Source organism: Lolium rigidum, chromosome 7, assembly GCF_022539505.1.
Source record: "Lolium rigidum isolate FL_2022 chromosome 7, APGP_CSIRO_Lrig_0.1, whole genome shotgun sequence".
Lineage (NCBI taxonomy): Eukaryota > Viridiplantae > Streptophyta > Magnoliopsida > Poales > Poaceae > Lolium > Lolium rigidum.
This window is the reverse complement of record NC_061514.1, coordinates 402,576-423,828: the sequence shown is the minus strand read 5'-3', so window position 1 is coordinate 423,828 and position 21,253 is coordinate 402,576.

Sequence of the window (21,253 nt, the reverse complement as noted above, 5' to 3'; positions counted from 1 at the left end):
CAAATTCTTGATAATGATCCTGCTCCAATTACTATTAATGAGAAGAGTTTTTCTTATGTCAAAAATAATGATACCTTTATGCATATGAACCATGATAAGAATGTTTTAAGTGATGGTTATATTGTGGATTTTATCAATGATGCTACTGAAAGTTATTATGAGAGAGGGAAACACGGTTGTGCATCTTAATAATATTAAATTTCCCCTCTTTATGTTGAGAATTTTGAAGTTACTCGTGTTTTATCTTCCTATGCTTGTCACTTTGTTCTTCATGAATTTATTTGTGTACAAGATTCCTTTTCATAGGAAGTGGGTTAGGCTTAAATGTGTTTTGAATTTGCTTCTTGATGCTCCTTTTGCTTTATTTTCTATTTTCATGAGAGCATCATTAAAATTACCGAGCCCATCTTAATGGCTATAAAGAAAGCACTTCTTAGGAGATAACACATGTGTTTATTTTGCTACTGTATTGTTGAGTCTTGGAAGTTGTTACTACTGTAGCAACCTCTCCTTATCATGTTTTTGTGCCAAGTAAAGTCTCTATGGTAAAGTTGATACTAGATTTGAATTATCGCACGTAAACGAATTGTCAGTCTGTCACGAATTTGCATAGATCTCTCTGTAGAAAAATCAAAAAAATCTGCCAATTTACGTGCGTGATCCTCAGATATGTACGCAACTTTCATTAGTTTTGAGTTTTTCCGTTTGAGCAAGTTAAGTGCCTCTGGAAAATTCGTCTTTACGAACTGTTTTGTTTTGACAGATTCCGCCTTTTATTTCGCATTGCCTCTTTTGATATGTTGAATGGATTTCTTTGTTCCATTAACTTTCAGTAGCTTTGTGCAATGTCCAGAAGTGTTAAGAATGATTATGTCACTGATACGTCTCCAACGTATCGATAATTTCTTATGTTCCATGCTACTTTATTGATAATACCTACATGTTTTATGCACACTTTATGTCATATTTGTGCATTTTCTGGAACTAACCTATTAACAAGATGCCGAAGTGCCGCTCTCGTTTTCTGCTGTTTTTGGTTTCGTAAATCCTAGTAACGAAATATTCTCGGAATTGGACGAAATCAACGCCCGGGTTCCTATTTTTCCACGAAGCTTCCGAACACCCGGGAAGGACCGGAGGGGGCCACAGGCCCACCAGACCATAGGCCGGCGCGGCCTGGGTGTGGCCCGCGCCACCCTATGGTGTCGCCGCCTCTTCGACCCTCTGACGCTGCCCTTTCGCCTATATAAAGCCCCTGCATCGAAAACCCTTACAGAGGAAGCCACGGTACGCGAAGCCTTCCAGAGCCGCCGCCATCGCGAAGCCAAGATCTGGGGGACAAGAGTCTCTGTTCCGGCACCCTGCCGGACGGGGAAGTGCCCCCGGAAGGCTTCTCCATCGACACCGCTGCCATCTCCACCGCCATCTTCATCACCGCTGCTGCTCCCATGAGGAGGGAGTAGTTCTCCATCGAGGCTCGGGGCTGTACCGGTAGCTATGTGGTTCATCTCTCTCTATGTACTTCAATACAATAATCTCATGAGCTGCCTTACATGATTGAGATTCATCTGATGATGCTTGTAATCTAGATGTCATTATGCTAGTCAAGTGAGTTTTACTTATGTGATCTCCGGAGACTCCTTGTCCCACGTGTGTAAAGGTGACAGTGTGTGCACCGTGTGGGTCTCTTAGGCTATATTTCACGAATACTTATTCACTCGTTATGAATGGCATAGTGAAGTGCTTATTTATATCTCTTTATGATTGCAATGTGTTTTGTATCACAATTTATCTATGTGCTACTCTAGCAATGTTATTAAAGTAGTTTTATTCCTCCTACACGATGTAATGGTGACAGTGTGTGCATCCGTGTTAGTACTTGGTTTATGCTATGATCATGATCTCTTGTAGATTGTGAAGTTAACTATTGCTATGATAGTATTGATGTGTATTATTCCTCCTACATAAGCATGAAGGTGACAAGTGTGCATGCTACGTTAGTACTTGGTTTAGTTGTATTGATCTATCTTACACTCTAAGGTTACTTAAATATGAACATTTAATTGTGGAGCTTGTTAACTCCGGCATTGAGGGTTCGTGTAATCCTACGCAATGTGTTCATCATCCAACAAGAGAGTGTAGAGTATGCATTTATCTATTCTGTTATGTGATCAATGTTGAGAGTGTCCACTAGTGAAAGTCTAATCCCTAGGCCTTGTTCCTAAATATCGCTATCGCTGCTTGTTACTATTTTACTCGAGTTACTACTGCCGTGTTACTACTCGCTTGTTTACTTCCTACAATATTACTACCATCAATCGCACGCCAGCAAGCACTTTTCACGGCGCCATACTATCGCTCATATTCATTCATACCACTTGTATTTCACTATCTCTTCGCCGAACTAGTACACCTATTAGGTGTGTTGGGGACACAAGAGACTTCTTGCTTTGTGGTTGCAGGGGTGCATGAGAGGGATATCTTTGACCTCTTCCTCCCTGAGTTCGATAAACCTTGGGTAATCCACTTAAGGGAAACTTGTCAGCTGTTCTACAAACCTCTGCTCTTGGAGGCCCAACACTGTCTACAAGAATAGAAGCACCCGTAGACATCAAGCACTTTTCTGGCGCCGTTGCCGGGGAGGAAAGGTAAAAGGCACTCATACTCCGGTTTCAGGTAACAGTACTTTTCTGGCACCATTGTGTGTGTGCTCGAAGCTATTTCCTTTAGACTCTGCAATTGCGACATTTGGTTTCTTGTTTACACTAGTTAGGCATAATGGACAACAATGACCTTTTTATTCTATTTCCTGATTTAAGACATGGATGGTTTGATGCGAAAATTAAAAAACCCATGGAACATATTAATATGAATGCTTTGAACACTATTGTTGCTAATGCTATGGAAAATTCTAAGCTTGGGGAAGTCTGGCTTTGATGAGCATGATATTTTTAGTCCCCCAAGCATTGAGGAGAAAATTTACTTTGATGATACTTTGCCTCCCATTTATGATGATTATAATGATAGTAGTCTTTTGTTACCACCTGTTATGGAGGATAAATTTGATTATGATTACAATATACCTCCTATATTTGATAGCTACTTTGTTGAATTTGCTCCCACTACAATTAATAAGAATGACTATGCTTATGTTGGGAGTAGTAATTATTTTATGCATGAGACTCATGATAAGAATGCTTTATGTGATAGTTATATTGTTGAGTTTGCTCATGTTGCTACTGAAAGTTATTATGAGAGAGGAAAATATGGTTGTAAATATTTTCATGTTACTAAAACACCTCTCTATGTGCTGAAATTTTTGAAGCTACACTTGTTTTATCTTCCTATACTTGTTACTTTGCTCTTCATGAACTTGTTTATTTACAAGATTCCTATGCATAGGAAGCATGTTAGACTTAAATGTGTTTTGAATTTGCCTCTTGATGCTCTCTTTTGCTTCAACTCTTATTTCTTACGAGTGCATCATTAAAACTGCTGAGCCCATCTTAATGGCTATAAAGAAAGAACTTCTTGGGAGATAACCCATGTGTTTTTTTTTACTACAGTACTTTGTTTTATATTTGTGTTTTGGAAGTTGTTTACTACTGTAGCAACCTCTCCTTATCTTAGTTTTGTGTTTTGTTGTGCCAAGTAAAGTTTCTATGTCAAAGTTGATGTTATATTTGGGATCGCTGCGCAGAAACAGCATTGCTGTCTGTCACGAATCTGGGCACAGTTCTCTGTAGAAAATTCAAAAAAATCTGCCAATTTACGAGCGTGATCCTCAGATATGTACGCAACTTTCATTAGTTTTGAGTTTTTCCATTTGAGCAAGTCTGGTGCCAGCTTTAAATTCGTATTTACGGACTGTTCTGTTTTTAACAGATTCTGCCTTTTATTTCGCATTGCCTCTTTTGCTATGTTGGATTCATTTCTTTGATCCATTAATGTCCAGTAGCTTTATGCAATGTCCAGAAGTGTAAAGAATGATTGTGCCACCTCTGAACATGTGAATTATTAATTGTGCACTAACCCTCTAATGAGTTTGCTTGAAGTTTGGTGTGAAGGAAGTTTTCAAGGGTCAAGAGAGGAGAATGATATACTATGATCAAGAGGAGTGAAAGCTCTAAGCTTGGGGATGCCCCCGTGGTTCACCCCTGCATATTTCAAGAATACTCAAGCATCTAAGCTTGGGGATGCCCAAGGCATCCCCTTCTTCATCGACAACATCATCGAGTTCCTCCCCGAAACTATATTTTTATTCAATCACATCTTGTGTTCTTTACTTGGAGCGTCGGTTTGTTTTTGTTTTTGTTTTTGTTTGAATAAAATGGATCCTAGCATTCACTTTGTGGGAGAGATACACGCTCCGCTGTTGCATATGGACAAATATGTCCTTAGGCTTTACTCATAATGTTCAAGGCGAAGTTTCTTCTTCGTTAAATTGTTATATGGTTGGAATTAGAAAATGCTACATGTAGTAATTCTAAAATATCTTGGATAATGTGATACTTGGCAATTGTTGTGCTCATGTTTAAGCTCTTGCATCATATGCTTTGCACCCATTAATGAAGAAATACATAGAGCTTGCTAAAATTTGATTTGCATATTTGGTCTCTCTAAGGTCTAGATAATATTTAGTATTGAGTTTTGAACAACAAGGAAGACGGTGTAGAGTCTTATAATGTTTACAATATGTCTTTTATGTGAGTTTTGCTGCACCGGTTCATCCTTGAGTTTGCTTCAAATAACCTTGCTAGCCTAAACCTTGTATCGAGAGGGAATACTTCTCATGCATCCAAAATCCTTGAGCCAACTACTATGCCATTTGTGTCCACCATACCTACCTACTACATGGTATTTCTCCGCCATTCCAAAGTAAATTGCTTGAGTGCTACCTTTAAAATTCCATCATTCACCTTTGCAATATATAGCTCATGGGACAAAATAGCCTTAAAAACTATCGTAGTATTGAATATGTACTTATGCACTTTATCTTTTATTAAGTTGCTTGTTGTGCGATAACCATACTTCTGGGGAACGCCATCAACTATTCTTTGTTGAATATCATGTGAGTTGCTATGCATGTCCGTCTTGTCTGAAGGATCTATCACCTTAATGATTGGAGCATGCATATTGTTAGAGAAGAACATTGGGCCGCTAACTAAAGCCATGAATCATGGTGGAAGTTTCAGTTTGGACATATATCCTCAATATCATATGAGAATAATAATTGTTGCTACATGCTTATGCATTAAAGAGGAGTCCATTATCTCGTTGTCCATGTTGTCCCGGTATGGATGTCTAAGTTGAGAATAATCAAAAGCGAGAAATCCAAAATGCGAGCTTTCTCCTTAGACCTTTGTACAAGCGGCATGGAGGTACCCCTTTGTGACACTTGGTTGAAACATGGCATTGCAAAGATCCGGTAGTCCAAGCTAAGTAGGACAAGGTGCGGGCACTATTAGTATACTATGCATGAGGCTTGCAACTTGTAAGATATAATTTACATAACTCATATGCTTTATTACTACCGTTGACAAAATTGTTTCATGTTTTCAAAATAAAAGCTCTAGCACAAATACAGCAATCGATGCTTTCCTCTTTGAAGGACCTTTCTTTTACTTTTATTGTTGAGTCAGTTTACCTATCTCCCTCCACCTTAAGAAGCAAACACTTGTGTGAACTGTGCATTGATTCCTACATACTTGCATATTGCACTTGTTTTATTACTTTACATTGACAATATCCATGAGATATACATGTTATAAGTCGAAAGCAACCGCTGAAACTTGATCTTCCATTGTGTTGCTTCAATGCCTTTACTTTGAATTTATTGCTTTATGAGTTAACTCTTATGCAAGACTTATTGATGCTTATCTTGAAGTACTATTCATGAAAAGTCTTTGCTTTATGATTCATTTGTTTACTCATGTCATTACCATTGTTTTTGATCGCTGCATTCATTACATATGTTTACAAATAGTATGATCAAGATTATGATGGCATGTCACTTCGTAAATTATCTTTGTTATCGTTTTACCTCGCTCGGGACGAGCGTAACTAAGCTTGGGGATGCCGATACGTCTCCAACGTATCGATAATTTCTTATGTTCCATGCTACTTTATTGATAATACCTACATGTTTTATGCACACTTTATGTCATATTTGTGCATTTTCCTGGAACTAACCTATTAACAAGATGCCGAAGTGCCGGCTCTCGTTTTCTCGCTGTTTTTGGTTTCGTAAATCCTAGTAACGAAATATTTTCGAATTGGACGAAATCAACGCCCAGTGTTCCTATTTTTCCACGAAGCTTCCGTAACACCCGGAAGGACCGCAGGGGGCCACAGGCTCACGCGACCATAGGCCGGCGCGGCCTCGGGTGTGGCCCGCGCCACCCTATGGTGTCGCCGCCTCTTCGACCCTCCCGACGCCGCCCTTTCGCCTATATAAAGCCCCCGCATCGAAAACCCTGACGCAGAGAAGCCACGGTACGCGAAACCTTCCAGAGCCGCCGCCATCGCGAAGCCAAGATCTAGGGGACAGGAGTCTCTGTTCCGGCACCCTGCCGGACGGGGAAGTGCCCCCGGAAGGCTTATCCATCGACACCGCTGCCATCTCCACCGCCATCTTCATCACCGCTGCTGCTCCCATGAGGAGGGAGTAGTTCTCCATCGAGGCTCGGGGCTGTACCGGTAGCTATGTGGTTCATCTCTCTCTATGTACTTCAATACAATAATCTCATGAGCTGCCTTACATGATTGAGATTCATCTGATGATGCTTGTAATCTAGATGTCATTATGCTAGTCAAGTGAGTTTTACTTATGTGATCTCCGGAGACTCCTTGTCCCACGTGTGTAAAGGTGACAAAGGTGTGCACCGTGTGGGTCTCTTAGGCTATATTTCACGTAATACTTATTCACCGTTATGAATGGCATAGTGAAGTGCTTATTTATATCTCTTTATGATTGCAATGTGTTTTGTATCACAATTTATCTATGTGCTACTCTAGCAATGTTATTAAAGTAGTTTTATTCCTCCTGCACGATGTAATGGTGACAGGGTGTGCATCCGTGTTAGTACTTGGTTTATGCTATGATCATGATCTCTTGTAGATTGCGAAGTTAACTATTGCTATGATAGTATTGATGTGTATTATTCCTCCTACATAAGCATGAAGGTGACAAGGGTGCATGCTACGTTAGTACTTGGTTTAGTTGTATTGATCTATCTTACACTCTAAGGTTACTTAAATATGAACATTTAATTGTGGAGCTTGTTAACTCCGGCATTGAGGGTTCGTGTAATCCTACGCAATGTGTTCATCATCCAACAAGAGAGTGTAGAGTATGCATTTATCTATTCCGTTATGTGATCAATGTTGAGAGTGTCCACTAGTGAAAGTCTAATCCCTAGGCCTTGTTCCTAAATACTCGTTATCGCCGCTTGTTTACCGTTTTACCGCGTTACTACCGCTGCGTTACTACTGCTTGTTTACTCACGTCTCCGGGCAAAGCACTTTTCTCGGTGCCGTTGCTACTTCATCTTATTCATACCACCTCGTATTTCACTATCTCTTCGCCGAACTAGTGCACCTATTAGGTGTGTTGGGGACACAAGAGACTTCTTGCTTTGTGGTTGCAGGGTTGCATGAGAGGGATATCTTTGACCTCTTCCTCCCCGAGTTCGATAAACCTTGGGTGATCCACTTAAGGGAAACTTGCCGCTGTTCTACAAACCTCTCGCTCTTGGAGGCCCAACACCTGCCTACAAGAATAGAAGCTCCCGTAGACATCAAGCACTTTTCTCGGCGCCGTTGCCGGGAGGAAAGGTAAAAAGGCACTCATACTCCGGTCCCGTGTAACAGTACTTTTCTCGGCGCCATTGTGTTTGTGCTCGAAGCTATTTCCTTTAGATCCCGCAATTGCATCTTTTTGTTTCTTGTTTACACTAGTTTGGCATAATGGACAACAATGAGCTTCTTATTCTATTTCCTGATTTAAAACATGGATTGTTTGATGCGAAAATTAAAAAACCTATGGAATCTTATTTGCATGCCGGTAGTAATATTAGTATGAACGCTTTGAACACCATTGTTGATAATGATATAGAAAGTTCTAAGCTTGGGGAAGCTGGTTTTCATGATCTTTTTAGTCCCCCAAGCATTGAGGAGAAAATTTTCTTTGATGATACTTTGCCTCCTATTTATGATGATTATAATGATAGTGGTCTTTTGGTGCCACCTACTATGGAGAGTAAATTTTGTTGTGATTATACTATGCCTCCTACACTTGATGAGAATAATAATGATAGCTACTTTGTTGAATTTGCTCCCACTACAACTAATAAAATTGATTATGCTTATGTGGAGAGTAATAATTTTATGCATGAGACTCATGATAAGAATGCTTTATGTGATAGTTATATTGTTGAGTTTGCTCATGATGCTACTGAAAGTTATTATGAGAGAGGAAAATATGGTTGTAGAAATTTTCATGTTACTAAAACACCTCTCTATGTGCTGAAATTTTTGAAGCTACACTTGTTTTATCTTCCTATGCTTGTTACTTTGCTCTTCATGAACTTGTTTATTTACAAGATTCCTATGCATAGGAAGCATGTTAGACTTAAATGTGTTTTGAATTTGCCTCTTGATGCTCTCTTTTGCTTCAAATACTATTTCTTGCGAGTGCATCATTAAAACTGCTGAGCCCATCTTAATGGCTATAAAGAAAGAACTTCTTGGGAGATAACCCATGTGTTATTTTGCTACAGTACTTTGTTTTATATTTGTGTCTTGGAAGTTGTTTACTACTGTAGCAACCTCTCCTTATCTTAGTTTTGAGTTTTGTTGTGCCAAGTAAAGTCTTTGATAGTAAAGTAAGTACTAGATTTGGATTACTCGCACAGTTCCAGATTTCTTTGCTGTCACGAATCTGGGTCTACTCTCCTGTAGGTAGCTCAGAAAATTAAGCCAATTTACGTGCATGATCCTCAGATATGTACGCAACTTTCATTCAATTTGAGCATTTTCATTTGAGCAAGTCTGGTGGCCTAATAAAATCCATCTTTACGGACTGTTCTGTTTTGACAGATTCTGCCTTTTATTTCGCATTGCCTCTTTTGCTATGTTGGATGAATTTCTTTGATCCATTAATGTCCAAGTAGCTTTATGCAATGTCCAGAAGTGTTAAGAATGATTGTGTCACCTCTGAACATGTGAATTTTTATTATGCACTAACCCTCTAATGAGTTGTTTCGAGTTTGGTGTGGAGGAAGTTTTCAAGGATCAAGAGAGGAGTATGATGCAATATGATCAAGGAGAGTGAAAGCTCTAAGCTTGGGGATGCCCCGGTGGTTCACCCCTGCATATTCTAAGAAGACTCAAGCTGTTTAGCTTGGGGATGCCCAAGGCATCCCCTTCTTCATCGACAACATTATCAGGTTCCTCCCCGAAACTATATTTTTATTCCGTCACATCTTATGTACTTTGCTTGGAGCGTCTGTTTGTTTTTGTTTTTGTTTTGTTTGAATAAAATGGATCCTAGCATTCACTTTGTGGGAGAGAGACACGCTCCGCTGGTAGCATATGGACAAATATGTCCTTAGGCTCTACTATAGTATTCATGGCGAAGTTTCTTCTTCGTTAAATTGTTATATGGTTGGAATTGGAAAATGCTACATGTAGTAATTGCTAAAATGTCTTGGATAATTTGATACTTGGCAATTGTTGTGCTCATGTTTAAGCTCTTGCATCATATACTTTGCACCCATTAATGAAGAAATACTTAGAGCTTGCTAATTTGGTTTGCATATTTGGTTTCTCTAGAGTCTAGATAACATCTAGTATTGAGTTTTGAACAACAAGGAAGACGGTGTAGAGTCTTATAATGTTTACAATATGTCTTTTATGTGAGTTTTGCTGCACCGTTCATCCTTGTGTTTGTTTCAAATAACCTTGCTAGCCTAAACCTTGTATCGAGAGGGAATACTTCTCATGCATCCAAAATCCTTGAGCCAACCACTATGCCATTTGTGTCCACCATACCTACCTACTACATGGTATTTATCCGCCATTCCAAAGTAAATTGCTTGAGTGCTACCTTTAAAATTCCATCATTCACCTTTGCAATATATAGCTCATGGGACAAATAGCTTAAAACTATTGTGGTATTGAATATGTACTTATGCACTTTATCTCTTATTAAGTTGCTTGTTGTGCGATAACCATGTTTCGGGGACGCCATCAACTATTCTTTGTTGAATATCATGTGAGTTGCTATGCATGTCCGTCTTGTCTGAAGTAAGAGAGATCTACCACCTTCATGGTTGGAGCATGCATATTGTTAGAGAAGAACATTGGGCCGCTAACTAAAGCCATGATTCATGGTGGAAGTTTCAGTTTGGACATATATCCTCAATCTCATATGAGAATAATAATTGTTGCCACATGCTTATGCATTAAAGAGGAGTCCATTATCTCGTTGTCCATGTTGTCCCTGGGATGGATGTCTAAGTTGAGAATAATCAAAAGCGAGAAATCCAAATGCGAGCTTTCTCCTTAGACCTTTGTACAGGCGGCATGGAGGTACCCCATTGTGACACTTGGTAAAACATGTCATTGCAAAGATCCGGTAGTCCAAATGTCTTGGATAATTTGATACTTGGCAATTAGTATGTGCTCATGTCTAGCTACTTGCATCATATACTTTGCACCCATTAATGAAGAAATACTTAGAGCTTGCTAATTTAGTTTGCATATTTGGTTTCTCTAGAGTCTAGATAACATCTAGTATTGAGTTTTGAACAACAAAGATAGACAGTATCGATGTCTTATCATCTTTACAGGACCATGTCTTTTACGTGAGTTTATGTTGAGTTCATCCTTGTGTTTGTCTCAAACAACCTCAAGCTAGCCTAAACACTTGTATCGAGACCGGGCATTGACTCCTACATGCATTGCATATTGTACTTGAGCTAATCACTACGCCATTTGTGTCCACCATACCATGAGCTACTACATGGTATAAGTTGATCAGCCATTGCCGAAACTTAATCTGCCTTGAGTGTTACTTCAAATTCCATCATTACCTTTGCAATATATTGCTTTATGAGTCAACTAGCTTATGCAAAACTTATTGATGCTTGTCTTGAAGTATGTACTCATGAAAAGTTGCTTTATGATTATTGTGCGATAACTCATGTCATTACCATTGTTTGGATCGCGCATGCACTATATCTGTTGTATGAATAGTCATGATCGAGTTGCTATGCATGTCACGTCTTGTCAGAAGTTATCTGAGATCTATCACCTTTATCGGTTGGAGCATGCATATTGTTAGAGAAGAACATTGGGCTGTGATACGTCTCCGACGTATCGATAATTTCTTATGTTCTATGCCATATTATTGATGATACCTACATGTTTTATGCACACTTTATGTCATATTCGTGCATTTTCTGGAACTAACCTATTAACAAGATGCCGAAGTGCCAGTTCCGTTTTCTCGCTGTTTTTGGTTTCAGTAAATCCTAGTAACGAAATATTCTCTGAATTGGACGAAACGAAGACCCGTGTTCCTATTTTCACCGGAAGCATCCGAACACCCGGGAAGGACCGGAGAGGGGGCACCGGGGCCCCGCACCATAGGCCGGCGCGGCCCAGGCCCTGGCCGCGCCGCCATATGGTGTGGCCCCCCCTTCGACCCTCCTGCGCCGCCTCTTCGCCTATATAAAGCCTCCGTCGCGAAACCCCTGATGCGAAAAACCACGATACGGAAAACCTTCCACAGCCGCCGCCATCGCGAAGCCAAGATCTGGGGGACAGGAGTCTCTGTTCCGGCACCACCGCCGGAGCGGGGAAGTGCCCCCGGAAGGCTTCTCCATCGACACCGCTGCCATCTCCACCGCCATCTTCATCACCGCCGCCGCTCCCATGAGGAGGGAGTAGTTCTCCATCGAGGCTCGGGGCTGTACCGGTAGCTATGTGGTTCATCTCTCTCCTATGTGCTTCAATACAATAATCTCATGAGCTGCCTTACATGATTGAGATTCATATGATGATGCTTGTAATCTAGATGTCATTATGCTAGTCAAGTGAGTTTTACTTATGTGATCTCCGGAGACTCCTTGTCCCACGTGTGTAAAGGTGACGAGTGTGTGCACCGTGTGGGTCTCTTAGGCTATATTTCACGTAATACTTATTCACCGTTGAATGGCATAGTGAAGTGCTTATTTATATCTCTTTATGATTGCAATGTGTTTGTATCACAATTTATCTATGTGCTACTCTAGCAATGTTATTAAAGTAGTTTTATTCCTCCCGCACGTGTGCAAAGGTGACAAAGTGTGTGCACCGTGTTAGTACTTGGTTTATGCTATGATCATGATCTCTTGTAGATTGCGAAGTTAACTATTGCTATGATAATATTGATGTGATCTATTCCTCCTACATATGCATGAAGGTGACAAGTGTGCATGCTATGTTAGTACTTGGTTTAGTCTTTTGATCTATCTTACACTAAAGGTTACTAAAATATGAGCATTATTGTGGAGCTTGTTAACTCCGGCATTGAGGGTTCGTGTAATCCTACGCAATGTGTTCATCATCCAACAAGAGTGTAGAGTATGCATTTATCTGTTCTGTTATGTGATCAATGTTGAGAGTGTCCACTAGTGAAAGTCTAATCCCTAGGCCTTGTTCCTAAATATCGCTATCGCTGCTTGTTTACTGTTTTATCGCGCTACTACGCTGCGTTACTACCGCGTTACTACTGCTTGTTTACTCGTCCCGGGCAAAGCACTTTTCCGGTGCCGTTGCTACTACTTATTCATACCACCTGTATTTCACTATCTCTTCGCCGAACTAGTGCACCTATTAGGTGTGTTGGGGACACAAGAGACTTCTTGCTTTGTGGTTGCAGTGGTTGCATGAGAGGGATATCTTTGACCTCTTCCTCCCCGAGTTCGATAAACCTTGGGTGATCCACTTAAGGGAAACTTGTCTGCTGTTCTACAAACCTCTCGCTCTTGGAGGCCCAACACTGTCTACAAGAATAGAAGCTCCCGTAGACATCAAGCACTTTTCCGGCGCCGTTGCCGGGGAGGAAAGGTAAAGGCTCTCATACACCGGTCCCGTGTAAAGTATTTTTCTCGGCGCCGTTGTGTGTGTGCTCGAAGCTATTTCCTTTAGATCCTGCAATTGCATCTTGTTGTTTCTTGTTTACACTAGTTTGGCATAATGGACAACAATGAGCTTCTTATTCTATTTCCTGATTTAAAACATGGATTGTTTGATGCGAAAATTAAAAAACCTATGGAATCTTATTTGCATGCTCGGTAGTAATATTAGTATGAACGCTTTGAACACCATTGTTGATAATAATATAGAAAGTTCTAAGCTTGGGGAAGCTGGTTTTCATGATATTTTTAGTCCCCCAAGCATTGAGGAGAAAATTTTCTTTGATGATACTTTGCCTCCTATTTATGATTATGATGATAGTGGTCTTTTGGTGCCACCTACTATGGAGAGTAAATTTTGTTGTGATTATACTATGCCTCCTACACTTGATGAGAATAAAATTGATAGCTACTTTGTTGAATTTGCTCCCGCTATTACTAATAAAATTGATTATGCTTATGTGGAGAGTAATAATTTTATGCATGAGACTCATGATAAGAATGCTTTATGTGATAGTTATATTGTTGAGTTTGCTCATGTTGCTACTGAAAGTTATTATGAGAGAGGAAAATATGGTTGTGGAAATTTTCATGTTACTAAAACACCTCTCTATGTGCTGAAATTTTTGAAGCTACACTTGTTTTATCTTCCTATGCTTGTCACTTTGCTCTTCATGAACTTGTTTATTTACAAGATTCCTATGCATAGGAAGCATGTTAGACTTAACTTTGTTTTGAATTTGCTTCTTGATGCTCTCTTTTGCTTCATACTCTATTTTTCATGTGAGCATCATTAAAACTGCTGAGCCCATCTTAATGGCTATAAAGAAAGAACTTTTTGGGAGATAACCCATGTGTTATTTTGCTACAGTACTTTGTTTTATATTTGTGTCTTGGAAGTTGTTTACTACTGTAGCAACCTCTCCTTATCTTAGTTTTGTGTTTTGTTGTGCCAAGTAAAGTCTTTGATAGTAAAGTGAATACTAGATTTGGATTACTCGCGCATAAACCAGCATTTCTTTGCTGTCACGAATCTGGGTCTAATTCTCTGTAGGTAACTCAGAAAATTAAGCCAATTTACGTGAGTGATCCTCAGATATGTACGCAACTTTCATTCAATTTGAGCATTTTCATTTGAGCAAGTCTGGTGGCCTAATAAAATCCATCTTTACGGACTGTTCTGTTTTGACAGATTCTGCCTTTTATTTCGCATTGCCTCTTTTGCTATGTTGGATGAATTTCTTTGATCCATTAATGTCCAAGTAGCTTTATGCAATGTCCAGAAGTGTTAAGAATGATTGTGTCACCTCTGAACATGTTAATTTTTATTGTCCACTAACCCTCTAATGAGTTGTTTCGAGTTTGGTGTGGAGGAAGTTTTCAAGGGTCAAGAGAGGAGGATGATATACTATGATCAAGGAGAGTGAAAGCTCTAAGCTTGGGGATGCCCCGGTGGTTCACCCCTGCATATTCTAAGAAGACTCAAGCTGTCTAAGCTTGGGGATGCCCAAGGCATCCCCTTCTTCATCGACAAACTTATCGAGTTCCTTCTCTTGAAACTATAATTTTATTCGGCCACATCTTATGTACTTTACTTGGAGCGTCTGTATGTTTCTTGTTTTTGTTTTTGTTTGAATAAATGCTTGTGTGGGAGAGAGACACGCTCCGCTGGTTCGTATGAACACATGTGTTCTTAGCTCATAGTATTCATGGCGAAGTTTCTTCTTTGTTAATTTGTTATATGGTTGGAATTGGAAAATGATACATGTAGTAAATTGCTATAATGTCTTGGATAATGTGATACTTGGCAATTGTTGTGCTCATGTTTAAGCTCTTGCATCATATACTTTGCACCCATTAATGAAGAAATACTTAGAGGTTGCTAATTTGGTTTGCATATTTGGTTTCTCTAGAGTCTAGATAACATCTAGTATTGAGTTTTGAACAACAAGGAAGACGGTATGGAGTCTTATAATGTTTACCATATGTCTTTTATGTGAGTTTTGCTGTACCGTTCATCCTTGTGTTTGTTTCAAATAACCTTGCTAGCCTAAACCTTGTATCGAGAGGGAATACTTCTCATGCATCCAAAATCCTTGAGCCAACCACTATGCCATTTGTGTCCACCATACCTACCTACTACATGGTATTTATCCGCCATTCCAAAGTAAATTGCTTGAGTGCTACCTTTAAAATTCCATCATTCACCTTTGCAATATATAGCTCATGGGACAAATAGCTTAAAAACTATTGTGGTATTGAATATGTACTTATGCACTTTATCTTTTATTAAGTTGCTTGTTGAGCGATAACCATGTTTCCGGGGACGCCATCAACTATTCTTTGTTGGATATCATGTGAGTTGCTATGCATGTCCGTCTTGTCTCGAAGCAAGAGAGATCTACCACCTTCATGGTTGGAGCATGCATATTGTTAGAGAAGAACTTTGGGCCGCTAACTAAAGCCATGATTCATGGTGGAAGTTTCAGCTTGGACATATATCCTCAATCTCATATGAGAATAATAATTGTTGCCACATGCTTATGCATTAAAGAGGAGTCCATTATCTGTTGTCCATGTTGTCCCGGTATGGATGTCTAAGTTGAGAATAATCAAAAGCGAGAAATCCAAAATGCGAGCTTTCTCCTTAGACCTTTGTACGAGCGACATGGAGGTACCCCATTGTGACACTTGGTCAAAACATATGCATTGCAAAGATCCGGTAGTCCAAGTTAATTAGGACAAGGTGCGGGCACTATTAGTATACTATGCATGAGACTTGCAACTTGTAAGATATAATGTACATAACTCATATGCTTTATTACTACCGTTGACAAAATTGTTTCATGTTTTCAAAATAAAAGCTCTAGCACAAATATAGCAATCGATGCTTTCCTCTTTGAAGGACCATTCTTTTTACTTTTATGTTGAGTTAGTTCACCTATTTCTCTCCACCTCAAGAAGCAAACACTTGTGTGAACTCGTGCATTGATTCCTACATACTTGCATATTGTACTTGTTATATTACTCTATGTTGACAATTATCCATGAGATATACATGTTACAAGTTGAAAGCAACCGCTGAAACTTAATCTTCCTTTGTGTTGCTTCAATATCTTTACTTTGATTTATTGCTTTATGAGTTAACTCTTATGCAAGACTTATTAATACTTGTCTTGAAGTACTATTCATGAAAATTCTTTGCTTTATGATTCACTTGTTTACTCATGTCATTACCATTGTTTTGATCGCCGCATCCACTACATATGTTTACAAATAGTATGATCATAGTTATGATGGCATATCACTTCGTAAATTATCTTTGTTATCGTTTTACCTCGCTCGGGACGAGCGTAACTAAGCTTGGGGATGCTTGATACGTCTCCGACGTATCGATAATTTCTTATGTTCTATGCCATATTATTGATGATACCTACATGTTTTATGCACACTTTATGTCATATTCGTGCATTTTCCGGAACTAACCTATTAACAAGATGCCGAAGTGCCGGCTCTCGTTTTCCGCTGTTTTTGGTTTCGGACATCCTAGTAACGAAATATTCTCGAATTGGACGAAACGAAGACCCGTGTTCCTATTTTCACCGGAAGCATCCGGAACACCCGGGAAGGACCGGAGGGGGGCACCGGGCCCCTGCACCATAGGCCGGCGCGGCCCGGGCCCCGGCCGCGCCGCCATATGGTGTGGCCACCCCTTCGACCCTCCCGCGCCGCCTCTTCGCCTATATAAAGCCTCCGTCGTGAAAACCCCGATGCGAGAAACCACGATACGGAAAACCTTCCGGAGCCGCCGCCATCGCGAAGCCAAGATCCGGGGGACAGGAGTCTCTCGTTCCGGCACCCCGCCGGAGCGGGGAAGTGCCCCCGTAAGGCTTCTCCATCGACACCGCTGCCATCTCCACCGCCATCTTCATCACCGCCGCTGCTCCCATGAGGAGGGAGTAGTTCTCCATCGAGGCTCGGGGCTGTACCGGTAGCTATGTGGTTCATCTCTCTCCTATGTGCTTCAATACAATAATCTCATGAGCTGCCTTACATGATTGAGATTCATATGATGATGCTTGTAATCTAGATGTCATTATGCTAGTCAAGTGAGTTTTACTTATGTGATCTCCGGAGACTCCTTGTCCCACGTGTGTAAAGGTGACAAGGTGTGCACCGTGTGGGTCTCTTAGGCTATATTTCACGTAATACTTATTCACTCGTTGAATGGCATAGTGAAGTGCTTATTTATATCTCTTTATGAGTGCAATGTGTTTGTATCACAATTTATATATGTGCTACTCTAGCAATGTTATTAAAGTAGTTTTATTCCTCCCGCACGTGTGCAAAGGTGACAGATGTGTGCACCGTGTTAGTACTTGGTTTATGCTATGATCATGATCTCTTGTAGATTGCGAAGTTAACTATTGCTATGATAATATTGATGTGATCTATTCCTCCTACATATGCATGAAGGTGACAAGTGTGCATGCTATGTTAGTACTTGGTTTAGTCTTTTGATCTATCTTACACTAAAGGTTACTAAAATATGAGCATTATTGTGGAGCTTGTTAACTCCGGCATTGAGGGTTCGTGTAATCCTACGCAATGTGTTCATCATCCAACAAGAGTGTAGAGTATGCATACTGTTCCGTTATGTGATCAATGTTGAGAGTGTCCACTAGTGAAAGTCTAATCCCTAGGCCTTGTTCCTAAATATCGCTATCGCCGCTTGTTTACTCGTTTTACTCGCGTTACTCATCGCTGCGTTACTACTGTCTGCGTTACTACCGCTTGTTTACTCGTCCCGGGCAAAGCACTTTTCTCGGTGCCGTTGATACTACTTATTCATACCACCTCGTATTTCACTATCTCTTCGCCGAACTAGTGCACCTATTAGGTGTGTTGCGGACACAAGAGACTTCTTGCTTTGTGGTTGCAGTGGTTGCATGAGAGGGATATCTTTGACCTCTTCCTCCCTGAGTTCGATAAACCTTGGGTGATCCACTTAAGGGAAACTTGCTGCTGTTCTACAAACCTCTGCTCTTGGAGGCCCAACACTGTCTACAAGAATAGAAGCTCCCGTAGACATCAGGCCGCTAACTAAAGCCATGATTCATGGTGGAAGTTTCAGTTTTGGACATATATCCTCAATCTCATATGAGAATAATAATTGTTGCCACATGCTTATGCATTAAAGAGGAGTCCATTATCTGTTGTCCATGTTGTCCCGGTATGGATGTCTAAGTTGAGAATAATCAAAAGCGAGAAATCCAAAATGCGAGCTTTCTCCTTAGACCTTTGTACAAGCGGCATGGAGGTACCCCATTGTGACACTTGGTTAAAACATGTGTATTGCAATGATCCGGTACTCCAAGCTAATTAGGACAAGGTGCGGGCACTATTAGTATACTATGCATGAGACTTGCAACTTGTAAGATATAATTTTCATAACTCATATGCTTTATTACTACCGTTGACAAAATTGTTTCATGTTTTCAAAATAAAAGTTCTAGCACAAATATAGCAATCGATGCTTTCCTCTTTGAAGGACCATTCTTTTTACTTTTATGTTGAGTCAGTTCACCTATCTCTCTCCACCTCAAGAAGCAAACACTTGTGTGAACTGTGCATTGATTCCTACATACTTGCATATTGCACTTGTTATATTACTCTATGTTGACAATTATCCATGAGATATACATGTTACAAGTTGAAAGCAACCGCTGAAACTTAATCTTCCTTTGTGTTGCTTCAATACCTTTACTTTGATTTATTGCTTTATGAGTTAACTCTTATGCAAGACTTATTAATACTTGTCTTGAAGTACTATTCATGAAAAGTCTTTGCTTTATGATTCACTTGTTTACTCATGTCATTACCATTGTTTTGATCGCTGCATTCACTACATATGTTTACAAATAGTATGATCAAGGTTATGATGGCATGTCACTTCGAAATTATCTTTGTTATCGTTTTACCCGCTCGGGACGAGCAAGTACTAAGCTTGGGGATGCTTGATACGTCTCCGACGTATCGATAATTTCTTATGTTCTATGCCATATTATTGATGATACCTACATGTTTTATGCACACTTTATGTCATATTCGTGCATTTTCTGGAACTAACCTATTAACAAGATGCCGAAGTGCCAGTTCCTGTTTTCTGCTGTTTTTGGTTTCAGAAATCCTAGTAACGAAATATTCTCGGAATTGGACGAAACGAAGATCCAGGGGCCTATTTCGCCACGAACCTTCCAGAAGACCGAAGAGCATACGAAGTGGGGCCACGAGGTGGCCAAACCACAAGGCGGCGCGGCCAAGGGGGCCCGCGCCGCCCGTGGTGTGGGCCCCTCGTCAGTGCCCCGACTCTGCCCTTCCGCCTACTTAAAGCCTCCGTCGCGAAACCCCTGAGGCGGAAAAACCACGATACGGAAAACCTTACTGAGACGCCGCCACCGCCGATCCCATCTCGGGGGATTCTGGAGATCTCCTCCGGCACCCTGCCGGAGAGGGGATTCATCTCCCGGAGGACTCTACACCGCCATGGTCGCCTCCGGAGTGATGAGTGAGTGCAGTAGCTAGATGGTTGTCTTCTCCTCATTGTGCTTCATTGTTGGATCTTGTGAGCTGCCTAACATGATCAAGATCATCTATCTGTAATACTCTATGTTGTGTTTGTCGGGATCCGATGGATAGAGAATACCATGTTATGTTAATTATCAAGTTATTACATATGTGTTGTTTATGATCTTGCATGCTCTCCGTTACTAGTAGAGGCTCGGCCAAGTTTTTGCTTTTAACTCCAAGAGGGAGTATTTATGCTCGATAGTGGGTTCATGCCCGCATTGACACCCGGGACAAGTGATGAGAAAGTTCTAAGGTTGTGTTGTGCTGTTGCCACTAGGGATAAAACATTGGCGCTATGTCCGAGGATGTAGTTGTTGATTATATTACGCACCATACTTAATGCAATTGTCTCGTTGCTTTGCAACTTAATACCGGAAGGGGTTCGGACGATAACCTCGAAGGTGGACTTTTTAGGCATAGATGCAGCTTGGATGGCGGTCTATGTACTTTGTCGTAATGCCTAATTAAATCTCACTATACTTATCATGCCATGTATGTGCATTGTTATGCCCTCTCTATTTGTCAATTGCCCGACCGTAATTTGTTCACCCAACATGCTTTTATCTTATGGGAGAGACACCTCTAGTGAACTGTGGACCCCGGTCCATTCTTTTAATACTGAAATACAAATCTGCTGCAATACTTGTTTTACTGTTTTCTTTGCAAATAATCATCTTCCACACAATACGGTTAACCCTTTGTTACAGCAAGCCGGTGAGATTGACAACCTCACTGTTTCGTTGGGGCAAAGTACTTTGGTTGTGTTGTGCAGGTTCCACGTTGGCGCCGGAATCTCTGGTGTTGCGCCGCACTACATCCCGCCGCCATCAACCTTCAACGTGCTTCTTGACTCCTACTGGTTCGATTAAACCTTGGTTTCTTACTGAGGGAAACTTGCCGCTGTGCGCATCACACCTTCCTCTTGGGGTTCCCAACGGACGTGTCAACTACACGCATCAGCGTCATTTTTTGGAGAGTCTGCAATTCAGGTGTTGTCATGGTGGTGGATGTATTGCTGTTGTTAGGTCCGTGATACTGTAGCGGGACTTTTGTTTCTTAGTTTTCTTTTCGTTTTTTTGGCTGTGTGCATCCGTAGTGCCATTAGGGTGGTGCGTTTTGCAGAGACTGGGTGTAATTGGTATCTCTCGATATTAATATATTCCCTTTATCGAAAAAAAGATGAGCTAGTTTGAAACCTCATGCTATATACATGCAACCAATCCTCGTGCCTTTTTCTTGACATGATGCGCAAATAGACTTGGCATCCAACCGTACTGCATAAAAATACCCAAGCCAAATTTCCATTCATCCAATATATAGCGGGCTGTTCAGGAGAAATCCCTGCTAGCAACAAAACTAACCCTTCGTTTATTGTTGCCGAGAAATTGGGAGGTTCCATAACATCGCCACTGAGCTAAACAGATTAAGAGCATCTCCAG